The sequence below is a fragment of the Rousettus aegyptiacus genome, unplaced genomic scaffold, assembly GCF_014176215.1.
Source record: "Rousettus aegyptiacus isolate mRouAeg1 unplaced genomic scaffold, mRouAeg1.p scaffold_m13_p_12, whole genome shotgun sequence".
In the NCBI taxonomy this organism is placed as follows: domain Eukaryota; kingdom Metazoa; phylum Chordata; class Mammalia; order Chiroptera; family Pteropodidae; genus Rousettus; species Rousettus aegyptiacus.
Genome location: NW_023416287.1, coordinates 82,306,081 through 82,326,723, shown reverse-complemented (window position 1 = coordinate 82,326,723; position 20,643 = coordinate 82,306,081). Strand labels below are relative to the sequence as shown.

Below are 20,643 nucleotides of genomic sequence, written 5' to 3'. Positions count from 1 at the left end.
AATAAAAAAATAATCCAAACTTGAGTTAGGAACTGTAGAAAAAGACTGGAAATTTTTACTGTCAGAGCTTTTCATATGTATTTTTACATTAAATTGTTTTTTAGACTCTGAGAGGGAGAGATGGACATTCAATTAAAACAGAGACCCTATAAATTATTCACACACACACAAAATAAACAGACCACGGGTAAACTCACTCTGGATAAGGGGCCCAACAGCTTTGTTTTTACCAAACAACGATAACCACAGCCCAAAGCCCAGGAAGAGGAGGGCTGCTTTTTTCCACCCAAATGCTCAAAATACTGAGGAAGGTTTTGTGTTGGGCAGAACACAGTTGTGCTACAACTGGGTTTATCAGAGCAATACAAAAAGACATAATGGTGGGTTGATTTGAACTATTTTATTTTTGTCCTTCCCCAAACCATCTGGCGTGTGAGTGTAGGGGTATTGATCAGGATCTGTGAGCTGCAGACCCCATGCCAATCTATAGCGTTTCTGGCAATCAGCGTCGCCTATGAATTGCAGCTGTCTGTGCAGCTCCCGAACAGAAATCTTCAAAAAAGTCCCCCCCCTTATCAAACGCATCATCCGTTCAGGGGTAAGTCAATATCATTTCTTTGTCATTTCGTGAGCAAGGATTATGTGGGAGAAAGTTTTTGTTGTCCGTTGTAGCTGCTGCTGTGCCTGCCCCCCCCTTTTTGAAAAAAAAAAAAGGGAAGAATAGCAATTTTCTAGCCATTGAATGGTAATGGTTTTCCAGAAAGGCCTCAAGCGTTTGTATGAATCGGACAACAAATGCTGTTTTAATATTGTGGGGGAATTTGAAGAGGAGGGGGAAATTCTTATGTCGCTGTACATGAATAAGTGATAATAAAAGGCTTCTTTTAACGGTGCAGCATTTTCTCCCCCTTTTCTCGGAGCCCCTGGTGATGAAGACACCACAAGTCTCTGTGATCACACTGCAGATAGATGGTGGGTGCCTGCGGTGGGAAAGCAGCCTTCGGAATTGTGCTTCCATTTGATATCTCCATTCGGTTCATTTTTATTCAGCCTGAAAACTTGGGCTGCTTGAGCACAGGAGAAGAAAACTAAAACCTAAGCACGGCCCTCCTAACTCCATTCAGCCTCTTCAGCTCAGAAGTTCACTCACAGTTTTCAGATTCCAGTTGAATCTCGGAAAGTTAAAAAAAAAAAAAAAAAAGTTTTCGAGGTGTTGAGGCCAAAACGGTCATTTTCATCCTCCAAGTGGAGGTTGTTAAAATCGAAAATTCTAGGTTAGTTGGCAGAGCTGGCAGGGAACTGACTGCCCTTAACTTTCTGATTGACAGAAGACACTTTTGCACCGGAATAGTGGGTAGAGTTGGAGTTTGTGTTCTTTCTACCCTCAGCTAGCCTCTGAGGAAAAGAAAAATGAAGGTACGGGGAACCCTGCCCGCCGGGGGAGTGTTCTCTTGGAGCCCTAAGCCCAGTGTCTGGCTTCGAAAGTGAGCAGTAGGGGTGCGGGCGACCCTCACAGAGTGGCTGGACCGGGGCCAAAGCCACTAGAGCCTCAGTAGAGGGTGGGCGGGTTGCGGGGAGGAGGAGACCTCACCCCAAATTGCGCAAGCACCTGCTCCTGTGGCGGCGAGTCTGGAAAGGCAACGGCAGCTCCAACACTGAGCACCACAGAGTTAAGCTGCTGGCGAGTCCACCTGCTCAGTTTTAAAGAAAGCCAGGGAGGGACTAGTCAGCCGACCTAGATCGCCCCCTCCTCCACTCCCGGAGATAGGGGACCGTTTCGGTTTTGTGTCCTCAGGGACACACACGTATGCAAGCACACACACGTCTCTGTCTTTCTCCCCTCTGTCTTCTCTGGGTTCCCGGGTCCCTTTGAGGGAGGAGTTTGGGAGGAAGTGAGTGCCCAGGCCCCTGATTGGGACAAGAGGTAACTGTCGCCGAGGCTGGGTGTCTGGACTGCAGCCCTGAATTCGGGGCCCACCACAGAACCTTGTCTGGGGCTCCTCTTCTGGTTCTGTTTTCGCAGCTGCTATCACCGTGGAAGCAGGTGGGAGACACAAGTTGACTTGTTCCGGGAAAATGAAATTCAAAAAAGTGAAGAGGAATTTGGGGATTCGAACCTCCAAAGACAAGGGCTTCTTCTGGGTGGGGGCAGAGAGCCAGCAGCAAAGCTCTGGCAAGAACAGCCTTTTCTCTAAAATATCGTGGCGCTTTTAAAAAGTAGCTTATTAGTCCGAGAACGACGACGAAATTTCTCGTCATGATTTTTAGCTCCTGTCCCATGACTTCTCTCCCCTAAAGCCTTGTACCCTGTGTTTTAAACGGTGTGGGTCTGCAGTCGCGCTTTTATTTTTTTACAGCGAATTTCCAAAAGTACTATGCAAGTATGCTTAAAATAAAGTTTTCCTCTTATCCGCTTGTCACTCCGCAAAGAAACTGGCGTGAGGTCCTTTTGTTCAGGTGAAGTTGTGTGTGAAATCTTTTTGTTGTCCTTTCAAAGAGAAGGCAAAAGTTGCAGTAAAAAGGACAAATTGAACTCTGAAAGTAGAGCTGTTTTCCAGTTGCTCCGAGACTCAAACCACGGAAGTCGTTTTTTATTTATTACTTTCTGAAAACGATCATTTATTTGTTCTGAACATAACCATTTTTGTTTGAGGACTCAATGTTGTTTAGGCATTAATACAGTCTTTCTGTATAATTTCAATGGTCTTCCTACCATGGAATTAAAAAAAAAATAGAGTATTTAAAAAAAGAGTTGGCCAGATTTTAAACTTGAGAAATATTGTTTCTGATTTCAAAAGATAATATTTCTATTTGAAACTAAGAAATCCAGCCGAGGGGTTTAAAATATTTATGAGAATCAGACCACTTCTTCTTTTTTTTTTTTTTAAATCACGATATAGTTTTTAGATTCCTCCGTATCAGCTCCCAAACATTAAATAAGCAAGGGAGTCTGAGCTGATCTTTCAAGGTAACACGATCAAAAGTAATAGAACACCTTCAGACTATTTAGGAGCATTTTAGCTTTAGAAAATCGCTTAGATGCCACTTCTTAGGGTTTTTATTTTTTCGCTTCCAAACGTGCAAGGAAAAGCAACTCTGGCCAACTGCAGGATGAGAGGCGGCCGTTTGGTTTCTCTGCGGGCCGTGGTTGTTGAGGAGTGTGACAAGGTCCCTGAGGGCCACTCGAACCAAGTCCGGAGCCGGGCCTGGTCCGGCACCGGTGGTTTGGCTGCGAGCGCGCCCCGCCGCCGGGGTGGGCGAGCGGTGCCGGCGGCCCTCCCGACTTGGGAGGGAGACCTGTTGGCCTCGATGAAGCGCCGCTTGCGCCGGCCGCCTGGCGTCGAGGCCGCGGACCCGGTGACCGCGGGCGAGGCTGCGAGCGGCTCTGTGCCGCGCTCGACCTGCCCTCCCGGCCCCGCGGGGTCCGCGGCCTCCGGGCCCGCGCCCACCGACTTCTCGGGGAGGGGGCTGCGCGGCCCCGCGGTCGGGAGGCGGAGGGAGCCGGCCAGGATTGATGTCTAAATCAATGCCGTTTCTAGGCGCTTCTCTCGGCTCCTCTCCATCTTCCAAAGGCAAATCGCCTCCCGGGGGTGGATTTCTTCTCCCTTCGCGAAGTCAGCGTGAGGCGAGTGCCCGCACGAAACCGAAAGCGCAGCCCCACGCCAGGCGCCGAGGGGCAGGGGGGATGGATGTGGAAGAAGCGCCGACATGGAGGGAAATTGCTGACTCGGCAGCCGCGCCGCGGCGGAGCATCCAGCGCGTCCCCCCCATCCTCCCTCCCGCCCCGGCTACCCCCGCTTGTCCCCTACACCTGAGTTCCGCTTCGCTCTCCCACCCCGGGTGGCGTCCGGCCTCGCGCCGCTGCCCTAGCCCGGGCGCAGGGCGAGTCCCGTCCCTCCTGCGCTCCTTGCTGCCAGCTGGGCCCCCGGTGTGGTGGGACCCCTGGTCTCCAGCGCCGGACCCGGCCCTGCTCTGGCCGGCCTGGCTGCTTCTGATTTAATTATTCCCTGATAAATTAGACAGCTGCAATTGGGAAAAAATCAGCGGCCACTATTGATTCCGGGAACGGGGAGGGGGTGGGGAGGCCGCGGGGCGCGGGGCAAGAGACGGAAGTGGGCCGGGCCCTCGGGTGCCCTCGATCGGGCGACCTCGCGTGGCCCGGGCCGCAGCCGAGCACGCGGCAGGCGCCGCCGCCGAGAGTCAGGCTCCTCCCCTCGCACTAGGCCCGGCGGGGTCGGGGTCGGGGGCCGAGTGCGCGCGCGTGGGGCAGACGGGCCCGGCTCGCCCCTCGGGCCTGCTCTCGTCTCCTGGGGAGGAGGTGAAAGGGCACTGGAGAGGCAGGAGGCTGTTGAGGTGGGGCTTTCAGGGGACGGCCCCCAGGGGGCCCCTAGGCCCGGCGCCCCCGTTCTGGAGACGGACAAGCTGACAGCAGGCGCTTCCGGTCCCCGCGCGCCCCGGCCTCTGGGTTTACTGTGGCTGCGGACCGCACCCCGCCGGCGGGCGAAGGTCACAGGCTCGGAGGGTCGCGCTGCCCTGCGTCCTTCACTGCAGGACGGACGACCCGGCCCCAGGACACCCTCGTCCCGCACGTGCCGCACTCCTCGTGGGCAGGGCGAGCCGTATTCGGTGGACAATGGTGAGTTCCCGCCCCCGCAGCACACTTCCTGGTGACCTCTAGGCAGGATCGAGGAGCCCCGAGGGCAGTGGGCTCCCCTTCTTTCCTCTTTGCCCCTGGAACTGAGAATGTTTGTCCAGAGGAAGGACGTGTATGCGTCCTTAGAACAAGGAGCTAACACAATTGTGTGGCGAATACACGCTAAAGAAGCCATTATGGTTGTATTGACACAAAAAATGTGGAGGGATTTGATACTGTACAAAAAGCTGCTGCTATTTCTTCTTTTTTGGTTCTATATCCGAAAAGCACTGGAAGCCAGAGGGGTAGTGCTTTGGTGTATACATTTTTTGTCCTCTTCTTTGGTCGTATTAAATCCATGTGGCTTTCCATTATAATTTTAAATTATTTTTTATACTCCGTTTTATAGGAGTCACAGATTATACAGGTAATTTACAGGCTAGTAGAACAACAAAACAGATTTAAAGTTCCACATCCCCAAATGTTTCATTTTCTTTCTTCTTAGAACTACTTTTAAATATTTACTGCCTTCCTTTGTTGGTGAAATGTGTTCTTCAGACTTTATCCTGGAAAGAGTTGAGCACAGGCTCCCTGGAGATCAGATATAGAGTCAAAAAGAGACCCCGGTAACTCATTGTCTGCTTAGTAATCCGTGGGGCTGAGTATAGGTCACTGAACACAAAATGGCCTTTCCTGTCTTGCTTACTGAGAAGGTTTGATAGATTTTGTAATGGTTTTCCAAGTATCATTAGACTAGAGAAACCTGGCTTTGGGGCTTTGTGTTCTCATAAACCAAATATGATGCTCTATGTGATGGTCTTTACCTTATCAACATAAACTATAACCAGAGTAAATTTCTTAGGACAGTTCTGAAACATCATGCTTTGAAACACAATGTTTTAAACATAGCTTGTAATAAAGGTCCTTAAAAATTTTCCATCTGGGCTTGTGAAAGATTTCTGAAAGTCTTTTAAATGGTATTCTGTATACATCTGCTACAAGAATATGATATTTGGATGCAAATTAGTGTTGTTCTTCCCTTTTTTTAGTATTAATTTAAGCAGGGGATTTGGGGAGGAAAGGAACAATTATGGTTGATTTCACTTTCAGCAAAGTAAAGGTAGGGTGAATGGAAGCATTTTTAAACATTTACAAATCAAAGGTTAGATAGTCATGAGTCATGAGTCAAGCAACATTTTTTTTTTTTGCCTTTGCAGATGCTGTTCCCTCAGTGCCTCAGATAGTGAAGTCTTTCTATTCACAGTGCACCTGGTGAATGTCAGCTTATATCTGAAGTTTTAGTTCCCATTTATAGACTTCTTTTTTGAAGCTATTTGCATATCTAATTTCCTTTGTGAAAAATTTTAATTTCCTTTTATGCTCATATTTTAATTTTATTCCCTAGCTCTTATGTTAAATATTGTAACAAATATTGGAACATAAATGGGGCCAGCAACCAGGTACGATAATCAGAATATGGGAGAGTCCTTGGAAACTGTGAAGTGTTATAGAGAAAATTATGATGATGATCAATTGATTCATTAATTTATTTGTTCATTTAAGAAATATTTATTGAATATTTCTTATAATAGGTGCCTATTAGAGTTTTGGGTTGCAAGTAAGAGATGTTGCCTTTAACATAAGTAGAAAAGAACTTCCAGGGAAGAAACCAGGAAGCTCACAGAAGCAATATTTGGAATGCAAGAGATTCAAGCTTGGAATACAAGCAGGGACCATGGGAAGAATAGGAGCAGGAGCAGAGTCAAGGTCACACCATACAATAGACTGATTAGGAAGCCCCTGTGGACACTGTTGTCTCTGTTGCTGGCGCTAAGATTAACTTCTAAGCTATTCCTGTGTTTTGATGTTGCCAAGTTGGGATAGGGGGAGGTGTCTTCTCCTATAGCACATACCAGGGTCCTAGCTGCCAGAGGTGAGGAGGAGGGGCAACTCTGAGACCAGAGTTGCTTTCCCTCTTATTCTCTTTTGGGTAAGGTTGGATGTTCATTAGAAATTACAGATTTTGGAGGTGCTGCATCTGGTTTACCACCTTCAGTCTCAAGGTCAAGGGTATGGTGGACACAAGCTCTGGATCTGGAGGCAGAGCCCGGCTGTTGTCTAGCTGTGTGAGTTTGAGCCTCCCTCCTCCTGTAGATGGTCTTCCAAGGTCCATTCCAAGTCTGGTTCGATATGGATCCCCTTTAATAAAAATGGAGTCTTTATGATTATTGGGTTAATTTCCCAAGGGCTCTTTTTTAGATATCCTAAATTTGAATCCAAGTAGTTATGGGATATATAGCCTTATGAAGCTATTTCTGATCGTATATATTTGGGATGATTGGCTTCATATTCCAAAAGCTTTCAGGATTCTCTTTTAAAAAAATTAATTTTCTTTTATTTATAATTCCAGTGATCAGATTCAAGGAATGGATTTGTTGCTTTAAGTTTTAAATTACTTTCTGAGATTTTGGTTCTCATCTGTAACTAATTTTCAGATCAAGAAAGGCAGAAGGAACAGAGAACAGAGAATGGAGAAACTGTCATGATTTAATGTGATTGGTGAGACCAGAGTTGCTTTGGAGTTATGTCATTACTGTGTATTTACTACAGAATTTTGACTGAGATATTTCTTTTGGAGAGGATTTTAAATTTTCTGTAAAATAATTACAGGGAAAAATCCTTATTTAAAGCCTGTTTCTTCAAAGTGGAACCATAGTGATATTTACTATATAATCAAAGTGTCCTGACTGGGAAGATGTGGGGACAGTTTCAAGGGTCATGTTTAACATTAGGTTTGTTACACAATATAAGCAAATAGCAGCAACTCCAAATATTTTGTATTGTTGGTATTCTGAAAAAAATTGGGTGTCAATCAAATGAAGGCATATTAAATCAGGATCACTTGCCTTATAAATGAGCTATCTGTATGACCCACTTAAAAAGTGACTAATCTATTGGAAAACCAGGCATTAAAAATACATATATATACTTAAAATATTGATTTCTGCATGTTGGGTTGTTTATAGTAGTGGGGGTTGAGATGGAGTGGGGAGAATGAAACAGGCAAGGGGAGGAGTTACAGGAGTTTATCGATCCATAGCGGAGTAGGAGTTTTTCTTTGGCTTATTGTCCCCTTCTCTCTGCCACTTTACATCCTACTCATCCCTTAATATTGTGTTTGTAAACTTTCTGGGTAAGACCATAGTAGGAAATGGATTTCATGTTGCAACCCTAGTACATATACAGTATTTGCACATTTCAAGAAAGAAAGACACTTTTTTAAAGGTCCTGTTGTAGCCAAACTTGTATTCGAAATTAATTACTAAAGTAAGGAGCCTGGTCTGAGGTTCTGGAATGTGTTATTTTCTTCTCCATGTAGTGTTTGTTCTTCTTATTGCTCATTCAGCACATCATCTAAAGCTTGTTATTGTTATTTGTGTATGTGGTTAGTAAGCACTTAGTAAGCACTTGAGGATGCCATCCTAGAAGGAAGTTTCTAGTGATATGCCATAAAGCTCTGAATCTTATCTTTTCCAGTATTTTTATTAAGGTTCTTACTGAAGGCTAGAAAGACCGCTCGTCAGATTTGTAGATGACACAGAGCTAGCAGCCATAGCTAATATATGAAAAGGCTAAATCAAGGTTCAAAATGAAATATGAATGTTGGAATGAAAACCAACATGATTTAATTTAGCAAAGAACAATATAAAATCCCTTCATTGAGGCTGAAAAATATAAATCAAGGAAGGTTCCTAGATTGTGACAACAATGCATGAAAAGATGGGGATATAAATCTTATATAAATGAAAAACAATCCAAAAATATTATTCTGTATAAAAAGCTAATGTAATTTTAGGCTGCATCAATAGAAATATGTTATATAGCTTACATGGAAGGTAACCAGTTTCCAGTATTCTGGGCTGAAGATTTATCTAGCTCTAGCTACCTTATTTTAATATAAACATTGATAAGTTATAGATTAGCACGAGTTCTCAGGATGTGAGGGAAGAGAAAGCCATGCTTCATGTGGAAGAGTTAGAGCAAATGTTTAGTGTAGAGAAGAAGCAAATGATATGGTACATGATTGCTACTTCAAATATTTGCCTGGCTGTCACGTGGCAGAGGGGGTCGTTTTTCCTGTGCCCCAGGGCAGACTTAGGACCAAAGGGTAAAAGTGACAGAGGAGCTGACTTTGAGTCTAATAATTAAAGTTGTCCAAGAGTACACCCAGTTGCCACATGAAAGGGTGACTCCTTCATCCAGAGGAGAGTTCTACAAAGGCTCAGCGACTGTATGGCTCGGATGCTCTTAGTAAGGATCAGCTGAATTAGGCAACAGGTTGAAATAGATGATCTCTCTGGTTGAACTTCAAAATTCTCTGAATTGCATATTTAAAAAAAATGCTGTGAAAGTGATTTTATATAGATGATTTTAGGAGAGATTATATAAATGTTCGAGCTTGTAAGAACTTTAAAGGTATACAGAGCATTTACTATCTCAAAGCACTTTAAAACTATCCCCTTATTTATGAAAAACACAATTTTTTTTCTTGTCTGCATTTCTAAAATCTAAAAAAGCTCTGAAAACCAAAAGTTTTTTGGATCTCATATATTAAATAACCTTAACTGAACTGAAAATGAGACTATTTCAGTCTTTATTCCACTTAGAATGAACATATGTACATCTTCAGAAATATTATTGTATTTGATTGTAGGTTGTCCAGATCCTGTTGAGGGTTATGATTTTTACCATTAATAACTTTCCCAATATCTGAAAAACTCTCGATTCTAAACCATCTATCTCCAAAGGATTTGGTTAAGGGATTGTTATTATTAGTTATCCTACAATTAGACAGTTCTTGTTTTCTCAGAGTATCTTGACTCCATTGCTCAGAAGTATAGCAAATAAACTACATTATTTCCTCTGCTGGAATGATTCTCAAGAGCTGTAGACTTGTCACAGAAAGAATTTGCTCTATGAGCCAAATTTATGCTAAATACTGAAGTGATAAGTTGCTTTGCCATTTCCATAAATGTTTTATGAAAGGATCTGTGGCAAAAATTCTCAGTGTCAAGGATCTCCTTCTAAAACATATTTGGTATTACTTAAGGCTGGCTCTCGGTGACAATATCACACTTTTCTAGCCTAGGTGGAGAATTTAGTAGGATCAGTTAATTAATGACTTTCATTTTATAAATCTTTTCTATGACTATTACTCTGTACACATCCATGGAACACCTACATACTCCATGCTGGCTGGCCCTAAGCTAGGCAACCATGTTTACAAGATGAAAGAGATGAGGATAGTAACCTCAATATGCTCACACACTCATTTCACCCTGAAAACAATCTGTAAGATAAGCAGAAATATTATCGTTCCTATTAAAAAAATGGAATCTCAGGGAAGTTAGGGTCCCATAACCAGTAAGTGGTAGAACAGGACTTGAATACAAGACTTTAAAATCAGAATCTACTTATCGTTCTATCATAATATATATATTGAAACCTGTTGTCTGTCATACAAAATGTATCTTCTAACCCGACCCTTATCATAGATGTCAACTTTTACTTGGCTACTCGGAATTTGTAGCCACTTTTGGTGTTCAGAGAATGTGCTGAGTTTTTATGGGAGACACGTCTCCACTTCTTACTATGAAAGCCTCAAAACCCAAACTGTCACTTTTCTCATCCTCTGACAACTCTGGAACATCAACTAAGCTCAGTCAGTGAGATACGCCTCCAAAGAACAAAAGAATGGAATTTAAGCTGGTGAAGGTGGTGCATTGTGTGTCCAGCAGTGGCAGCTCATCAACCAGGCTGAATCTTTGGTTGTGATTTCTCATGCTTAATCTTTGTTGATTGCTGACTATTTTTCTGGACAAGATTCTCATCCCTTTTAGTCTATCCTGTGATCCATCTGATTTCCTTTCACTAAATTTGTCTGCAGAAGTTAGCCTGAGTCAGTTTCTTTTGTTTTCAGCCAAGAACTTTGACTAGAAAAGATTCATTTTGTAGATGAGATATTGAGAATTGATCAGATTTTGGAAGTATTTTGAAGGGACAGCTGATAGAATTTGTTGAGGGTTTGGATATAGAATGTGAGAAAAAGAAAGAGATCAAGGATGACTTCAGAATTTTTGGTCAGAATAGTCGAATAAAGCTGTTATCAGTTCCAGCTGTCTCTTACTACAAATAGCCCTCCAAATAGTGAACTAAAACCATACTCATTTTATTATCTTCATTGACTTGGTCTTCCCACAGCGTCATGGCTGGATTTTGAGAGGAGTTCTCCCTGAAGGTGAGCATTTCAAGAGAACCAGGAAGGAGCTACATAGCCTTTAATGGCCTAACATCAGAACTCACAGAGTGCCACTTCTACCATATTCTATGGCTAGAATTATTTACAGGATCATCCAGATTCAAAGAGGAGGGGACATTGGAGCATCAAAGAATTTGAAGCCATGTTTTAAAATGGTCATACCATTATTAGGGAACTTTAACAAAGGTGGGGAAGATTGGGAGAGGAACAAGTTAAGGAGGGAGATCATGTGTTTGGACACGTTGAATATAGATGTCTGTTAGGTATTCAAGAGGTAATATTGGGTAGGCAGTTGGATATAAGTCAGGAGTTTAGGTGAGTGGTATATAAAGCCACAGGACTGGTTGAGATAGATCATCTAGAGATGTAGCTTTATAATGTTTTGAAATCAAGAAGTGTGTTACCTCCAACTTTGTAGATCTTGTTCAAAATTGCTTTGGCCATTTAGAATCTTCTGTGGTTCTAAATGAATTTTAGGATTGTTTTTTCTATTTCAGTAAAAGAAAAAAAGTCATTGAGATTTTGATAGGAACTGCATTGACGATTTAGATCACTTTGAGAAGTATGGACATTTTAACACTATTAATCCTTTCAAGACATGAACACGGGATGTCCTCTATTATTGTATCTTTTACAATTTCTTCTGTCGTTATTTTATAGTTTTTAGTATACAAGTCTTTCACGTTTCTTTAAGCTTATTTCTGAGTACTTTATTCTTTTTGATGCTATTGTAAATGGAATTTTTTTCTTAGTTTCCTTTTCAAATAGGTCCTTGTTGGTTTATATAAACACTAGATTTTACATGCTGATTTTGTATCTTGTTACTGTATTGATCTTGCTTATTAGTTCTAACAGTTTTTGTGAAGTCTTTAGGGTTTTTTACTTATAAGATAAAGTCATCTGTTAACAGAGATAGTTTTACTTCTTCCTTTCTGATTTGGACGGCTTTTATTTCTTTTTCTTGACTAATTGCTCTAGCTAGGACTTCCACTATTATGTTGAATACAAGAGGGTGGTTACCTTTGCCTTGTTCGGGATCTAAGTGGGAAAGCTTTCAGCTTTTCATCATTATTTATATTGTTAGCTGTAAGCATTTCATAAATGGCTTTTATTGTATTGAGGTAAATTCCTTCTATACATAATTTGTTGAGAATTTTTATCATGACAGGTTGTTGAATTCTGTCAAATGTTTTTTCGACATCTATTGCAGTGATCATGTGATTTTTAGCTTTCGTTTTGTTAATGTGGTATATCGCATTGATTGATTTGCATGTATTGAACTATTCTTGTATTCTAGAGATAAATCCTCTTGGTCATGATGTGTGATTCTTTTAATGTGCTGTTGTATTCAGTTTGCTAGTATTTTGTTGAGGATTTTTGCATCTATGTTCATCAGGAATATTGGCCTGTAGTTTCCTTGTGACATCTTTGTCTGGCTTTGGTATCAGTTTGAGACTGGCCTCATAGCATGAGTTTTGTAGTGTTTCTTCTTCTAATTTTTGGACATTTAAGAAGGATTGATATTAATTCTTCTTTAAATGTTTGGTAGAATTCACCCCTGAAGCCATTCGATCCTGGGCTTTTCTATGTTGAAAGTTTTTAGATTACTCCTTCAGTCTCCTTATTTGTTATTGGTATGTTTATACTTTCTATTTTTTCTTGATTCAGTCTAGGCAGGTTGTATGTATCTAGGAATTTCTCCATTTCCTCTAGATTGTCCAGTTTGTTAGGGTATACTTGTTCATAATAGTCTCAAGTTTCTGTTTATTTCTGTGAGATCAATTGTAATTTTGCATCTTGTTACTTTTTGAACTTGCTTATCAGTTCTGACAGTTTTTGTGGAGTCTCTCTTCTTGCATTTCTGATTTTATTTGAATCCTCTCCTTTTTTTCTTAGTCTAGCTAAGGTTTTGTTGATTTTTTTTTGAAAAAAACCCCACAACTCTTTAGTTTCATTAATTAAAAAATATTTGCCTATTTTCCATTTTATTTATTTCTGCTCTAATATTTTCTTCTTTCTGCTAATTTTAGAACAGTTTTTCTGGGTATAATATTCTTGATTGGCATTTTTTCCCCAATACTTTGAATATATTATCATACTCTCTCCTAGCTTACAAAATTTCTGCTGAGAAATCTATTTTATGGGGGTGTGCGTCCCTTATATGCGACAAGTCACTTTTCTCTTGCTGCCCTCAATATATTGTATTGGTTCTGTTTCTCTGGAGAACTCTGGCTAATAAAGTTACATGTATAATTCTTTTTTTATAGACTGCTGAATTTTATTTACTAATGTTTTGCTGAGGATTTTTGTATCTATATTTATGAAGGATATTGATCCATAGTTTCTTTTTTCATATCTCTTTTTCTAGTTATAGTATCAGGATAATACTAGCTTCCTAAAATGAATTAGGACATTTTCCCTCATTCTGGAAGAGATTGTGTGGAATTGGTGTTAATTCTTTAAGTGTTTAATAGAATTCTCTAATGACTCCTTATGAACCTGGGTAGTATTCTTTTGGGAGTTTTTGAATTAAAAATTTAATCTCCTTAGTAGTTATAGTATTATCCTATTTCATAATGGGTGCTTTGTGGTTTTGTTTTTGTTTTTTTTGAGGAATTGGTACATTTCATTTGCCAGGTTTACATGTATAGAATTGTTCATGGTATTCACTTACTATTTTTTGATGTCTGCAGGGTTTGAAGTGATATTCCTTGTTTCATTCCTGATATTGATAATTTGTGTCTTTTTTTTTGGTCAGTATTCTAATTCTCATGTCATTGTTGGTGTCTCTTGATATTGTTTATTCATGTTGAGATTTTCCTAGTTATTTGTATAAGTGTCTTTCTGTTGAAACATGGACATTTTAGGTATTATGTTATGAGATCTTATTTAAACATTCTGTTTTAGTTGTCTTCCCCTTACATTACCAGAGAAGGGTTAGAGAATTGCCTCATCATTTCCAGGTGATGGTAGAAGTCCTGGTACCTGCTTGGAGAACTGGAATTCTGATTAATAGAAAACACAGGCTAAAGCATTAAAGGAGGAAAAGAAATAGAAACATAGGAAAGAAAATGAGAAACTTATATAACTCAACACTAAAGCTAACATATATAAAATTGATATTCAGGAATAATAGGAGAAAAAAATAAGGTAGAAGCAATAGTTGAACAGAAAATGGACAAGAATTATTCAAAACAGATGAAATCCATTAACTCATAAGTTCTCTGAACTTCAAAAAAGGTGAATATTAAAAAAAATCTCATAATAAAGTTGCTAAAAAATCTCAAAGGAAACCTGGGTAAAAAACAGTGCATTACTTTAAAAGAATTCAAAATAAAATTGGCAGAATAATAAGTTGGAAGCCAGAGGCAATGGAATGACATCTTTAAGATGCTGGGGGTAGGGTGGAGGGAGGTATGTCTATAATTTTGTACCCAGTGAAAATATCCTTCAAATGTGAAAGCAAAATAATGACATTTCCAGATAAACAAAATTGAGAGTACTTGTTGCTAGCAGACCTAGGGCGTTCTTCGGACAGAAGGAAAATGATAATGACTATGCAGAACTACAGTATGCTGTGGGGTATTAAAATATATATAATTAAAATGCATGATGAAATAAAATGGGAGATGGATGGGTAAGTGCAGTTAAACTATTCTAATTTCATAGCATTTCTTGGTAAGTAGAAAAGGTACTAAGTCATTTTAGGTTGTATATGGCATCCATCATATGTATCTTTTGAGGAATTGGCTTATGTGATTTTGGGGATTGGAAAGTCTGAAATCTATAGAGCAAGCTGCAGATTGAAAACTCTCAGGCAGGAGCTGATGTTGCAGTCTTGAGGTAGAATTTCCTCTTCAAGGTAACCTCACTTTTGCTCTTAAGGCCTTTCAAATGATCGGATAAAGTTCACTCACGTTGTCAGAGTAATATCTTTCACTTAAAGTCAACTAATTGTAGGCGTAAACAGCATCTGCAAAGTACCATCACAGCTACACCTAGATTAATGTTTGATGGAGTTACTGGGTACTATAACCTAGCTAAGTTGGCACATAAAAGTAACCATGACAGACTGTAATAAGTCAAGAATGCTGATTTTCTTCCTTAGGCTAATAAGTAAATAAATAGTAAAAGAATGTTTAACTGACTATCTAATATAGGGAGAAAGTCAGATAATAAGAAATAGTTGTTTAAAATTAGACAGAAAAAGAAACAAAACAGGTGGAACAAGTAGTAAACAAGAAGATGGATAATACAAGTAACATCAGTAGTTTCTTAGATGTAAATGAACTCGATGCTTTAGTTAAAAGACACATTATAAGACTGGATAAAAACGCAACCCTATTATGTGCTACTTATAAGAGATAAACCTGAAACAAAGACAGGAAGATTAATAATCAACAAACAAGACTTTAGAAAAATAACATTACAATAGATAACAAAAAGGTCAATCTGTTAGGAACATAAAACAATTACAAATTATTATGCATCCAATAACATAGCCTTAAATTAAAAAGTGAAAGTTGGTAGAATTAAGAAGAAAAATAGATAGGTACACATAGTGGGAAACTTTATGTTTCTGTCCATAACAGGTAGTGTAGACAGACAAAAAGTATCAGAAAGGCTGTGGATTATCTAAACAACATAAACACCTTCGTTGACATGTATAGAACCCTACACTCAGTTACAACAAGAATGCATCTTATTTTTGAGGGCACAAAGAAAATTTACTGAAATTAACTGTATGCTGGGACCTAAATCAAATCTCAGCAGATTTTAAAATATTAATCATTTCGAGTATCTTCTTTGACCACAGAGGATTTAAACTTGAAAGGAATTATGAAAAGATAATTAGATAATTTGAGAGAAGACTGAAAATAAGTGATATAAATATTCATTTCAAGATAGTAGAAAAATAACAGGAGAGCAAGGTCAAATAAGAATAAACCAACAAAATAGGATTCAGATTAGGCCTTGTAGGATATTTGCTATACCTAAGTGTACCTATTTGAGGGCAAGTTTATATTTTTTCAATTAGAAAAAGGACGTCAAGTTAGTGTACTTTGACATAGAAAGACTCTGGCATAGATATCAGCATGCCTGGGTTCCAGTCCCAGTTCTGTGGAGACTGAACCATATGACCTCTTTCATGCCTTACTTTTATCATTTTGTCAAATAGGATTATAATACTCAATTTATCTCATAGGATTTTAAATCTTGGATTAAATCAGAAGGCTAGGTGGAGACTTGAGCCTAGCTAGAGTCCTAGTTTGTAGCCCTGCCTCTTTTGCTGACTGTGCCATTAAGTCACTACCCTAAGTATCCTTTTTCACCTGTCCGAGGGTTGTGCTCCCTCCGAGCTTTTTTGCATTAGCAAGCAAGATGTAAGTATCCCCATTTCATACATGAGGTGTGTGAGATACAGACAGGCTAAGCCACTTATTCAGACACAGGGCCAGAAATAGGTCTCTTGCTTCCTGGGTATTCTCTCTCTTTCACCTCTGTGTCTGTCTGTCCGTCTGTCTGTCTCTCTGTCTCTCTCATTCATTTACTCATTAACTTTGTCAACATATAAATATTTTAAAATTAATGCAGAATATGCCTGACAGAAAAGTAGCAATCTACATGGTATGATCTAAGGGACTGATGGTTTTTGAACTTTTTGCTCAAAAATGACTCTTTCCTTAGCTTGCCATGGCATCTGAAATTGCCGTCTCTTCTCATTTCTTTAAGTTCGGCCACTGAAGACACTGTGAAGAAAGAGACGCCACGCCGAAAGGGCTTACATAGAATCAATCTACCATCGAGGCTCCGGCACTGATGCCTCCATCACACTGTTCCGGCATAGAGTGGCAGCTAGGGGGATGAGACCCGGCAAGGACGCGTTCAGGTACTATTCAGAAGCTGGCTTGGGACTCCGCTGCTGTGATTGATGGGAATCAGTGTCCCAACCCTGCCAAGTACGAGCGAATCTTATCAGTTTTTCAGTGTGATAGCCATGTAGACCATTAATATGAAGAAACAGCATTTTATAATATAAATGGACACAAAAAAGATTCTACAGTATGTTTCTTCTGTTGAAATGCAGACCTGTCATTCAAACACCAAATGCAACTCAGTCTCTTAGGTAATTATTATATATATTTATATATAATATATAGTACATGTAATATTTTATATTATTATTTGTATTTATTATATACAAATAAATGTTATATATTTGTTAAATATATAGCATATAAATATATGTTTGTTGTGTGTGTATGTGTGTGTGTATGTATATATATAACATATATGTAACGACTGTTTACGTGGTAGCACATGGCTGCTTTGCTCATGCCTTGGGCTTTGTCCTGTGGAGAGGAACCATGGCTGAAAAAAATTCCTAGCCTAGCCTCTTGAATGGTCATTTACATGGAGAGAAATCCCAAGTTTCACAAAGGGCAGTGGGTTCTAGAAATTAATGTGCGTTAGGAAGGCCTAGTAGGAAGTGATATTTACGGTGGCTCTGGAAAGAAAGCTCTTTGGCTCTTTCACAGATTGGGGTACTAAGATAAGGAGAAGGAGACGAGGGGTAAAGAAAAAAGTTAGCTTGCTCGCAGAAGGGGAATACAGAGTTAGGGCTGTTTAAAGATGGGATTAAATGGAATGGATTGCACTGATGGAGTTTTTCCAAATCATCCTGATCTGGCATTTGTTTGAGTGTCTTTGAATTTAGATTAGTGTGTTTCCTCACAATATATATGCCAACACTGAAGTAGTTCACTGACCCAGGGATCCAAATTTATCAAATCATTTTAAGGATGTACAGATAGACAGGTTTCTAACCATGCAGCTATTTGGCTACATTCAGGTCCCACTTAAGAAAATTACTGGGATTTAAGATAATCCTTAGAGGATTTTGGTTCCATTAAAAATTTTGAGCACAGGATAGATTTAATCCTTGATTTCTCATTTAATAAAATATAAAGGGAGATGGGTACACACACACCAGCATCCTGAAAAAGCAGATGATTAGAAATAACTTGATTGGAATACATCCAGACAAATAGAAATACGTTTGAAATCATTGGGTGACATTTCAGGTGATTGTTTCCCCTCCCTTTTTTTCAGTCTGAATCAAAAAGAATAAAAAAGGAATCTTTCTTTGACAGAGTATTACAAAAGCATTTGCACTTGCCTGTATCCATTGGTTGCCAGGGCATGATATTACTCACTGATTCCTTTTTGCAAGTCAGGGGAAATATTTTAACCATTTACCAAGTGGCAGACATTATACAGGTTGTTTTGAAGGTAAATGAAATGGAAGAGAAAGACTCTGTTCTTGTTAAGGAGATAAGGCTAAACTTTCAAAAAAATGTAAAATATTATGTATTAAATATATTGTGTTGTAATCATATGTGCTGGCATTGTTGTAGCATGTTACAGTTTTCAGAGTAGTTTTGCAAGCATCTTTTCACTTGATACTAGCCATAGATGGACTGTTTAATATGTGCCAGATATCATAAAATATTATCTCATTTAGTATTTCTAAGAATACCATAAGGTAGGTACTGTTAACATTACAGATGAGATCCTCCAGTTTGAGGGTAGTCAGAATAAACTTTTAAATAGATTAGGAAACAGGATTATGGAGGTGAAAGGACCTCCATAGGGTTATTTGACCTTAAGGACCTAGTTTTCTAAACCCTTTCTCATGGGCCAGTTTGCAGTGATATCAGCATGTGAACTTTCTGCCATTGAGTGTCCATATTGTACTATCTTTCTACTCTATAGATATCTTTATAGATATCTTTATTTATATCTATAGTCCAGCACTTTGTGGCGAAAGAGGCAGGATATTTTGCAATGAATTTGTTTGTTTATTATTTTTTTGCAATGGATTTATTTAATAACCTGTGTAGCCTCATAGTTTCAGAATGAGACATGGAGGGAGGATAAACCACCTAGATTTTGAGAAGGCAGGTAGATTTGATTAAATGAACAACGTAAGGAGCTGGAGCCAAGACAAGAAACTTCCCCTGCTGTCTGTTCCAGTGCAGTGTGTGGGGATGTGTGAGCATGGCTATTCTGGATTGGATACTTGGAAATAAACTTTGAGACAGAGTTTTATTTAGAAAGTTTATTGCGAATGTATTTAGGAGAGACATCCATAAGGTACTCAGGGAAGCAAGATTGGGCAGAGGGAGGAGTTGACCTGCACTTCTGTGGCGATGGGGCCTCAGTTGATTCTGCAGGGAGCTCTGGAGCCGGCATGGCCCTTTGGAGCTTATTCCATATTGCAGCAGACCTTACGGGAACCAGACCTTCGTATCCTTTCATAAGCCATCATTGGCCATCGGTGGTCCCCCTAGGAGGGGGCTGTCATCCTGGGTGAGGAAAATCCTTGCAGGTGAGGGCAATTCCCTGTGACGGACTCAGCTGGGAATCACAGCACCCAGTATGATTAGCAGCTGGCTGGTACATGAGGGTGTCAGTCCAGAAAAGGGGTTCTGGTGGAGCGCCTGGTGCTCAAATCCACTTCCTTTGTGTAATAAATTCACTCTGAGAACATCTCTTATTGAATTTTGGTTGGTCTTGTTTCCTAAGAACTTGCAAATGGTTTAGTAGGAAACGCCATAGCTCTTGCTACAGTTTCTCTCAAGGCTGTAACTGATGCTCATTATTGCCCTTCTTTACCATCATTCTAGATTCCCCTCAACCCTGGCTAGCCCCTCTGCTGGTGTCGGTGGCTTATCTCCCAGCGGGTCCTGAGCGCCTGGTTACTGTGCCCTTCTCAGATTATGGCTGCTGTTCTTATCCATTCACCATTAAATGGTAAGCTTGGGGGCATCATGAGACTCCACAGTGTGCCACCTGATTGGCAAACATGTTCTTCTCCGCTTCCCCAGTGTAGCAGAAGGAAGTTCCTCCTGTGAGCCAGGGCCAGTGTGCATGATTCTTTTGCTTGTCCCTGGTCTCTTTGGAATGAGGATTCCAAAGTAATTAGGTGGCAGCTGTTGCTTAAAGTTCAAAGGGACTCTTATTGTGTTCCCAGGTAGCAGTGTTCCTCCTTTGAGAATTAAGACCTTTAGACCCATGCAGCCTAATCTTGCATGGATAGCAAGCATGACTACCCCAAGTGGGTCGCTGGAGGCAGGGGTGGTAGGTTGTTCCATCTCTTAGTTCCTGGACCCATGTATTCAACCTAACGGGGACACAAAACCATATACTGGTCATTTAGAGTATATGTTGAGTCCTGGAGGATAGTGTGCCATCCTCACAGGGTATCATCGCCAAGATGGCCTGTCAGCTGTATCACTAAGAGGCCATTCCACTGCTCTTTCAGGCCAGAGGCTTCTCAGTAGTGCAGTATGTGATGGGACCCGTTGTTTCCATGGCATCTCTGCTGTAAAGTGGGTCACTTGGTCTCAGGTGGTGTTTAGTGGAATCCAGTATTGGTGGATTGAACACTCTCTTGTCTTTGGGTCAGCAAGGCCATCCATGCCTACGGGCAGGAAAGGCGAGCGCATACCTGAAGTAGCATCTAGCCTAGCCAAGGTAAACTGCTGCTTCTTGCAGGGAAGTCCAGTGTAGTTGACTTATCACCAAATGACTAATGAGGTCTCTGAGGATTGGTGCCATTTGTTTGGTGATATTTGGTGTTAGTACTTGGCAAGTGGGAGCCTGTGCTGTTGGGCTCATGCAGACT

General features: G+C 40.4%; 1 long non-coding RNA gene across 4 annotated transcripts in view; it reads left to right on the top strand.

Annotated features, from left to right (window-relative positions):
- The first annotated feature begins 4,223 nt into the window (after positions 1 to 4,223).
- The window catches only part of LOC107502191, a 114,146-nt gene continuing 97,726 nt past the window's right edge, over positions 4,224 to 20,643 (top strand). For all 4 annotated transcript variants that reach the window (XR_004953737.1, XR_004953738.1, XR_004953736.1 and 1 more), the window contains exons 1-3: positions 4,224 to 4,636; positions 16,686 to 17,079; positions 19,643 to 19,769. This is a non-coding gene — a long non-coding RNA (uncharacterized LOC107502191). The remainder of the gene's footprint in view (positions 4,637 to 16,685; positions 17,080 to 19,642; positions 19,770 to 20,643) is intronic.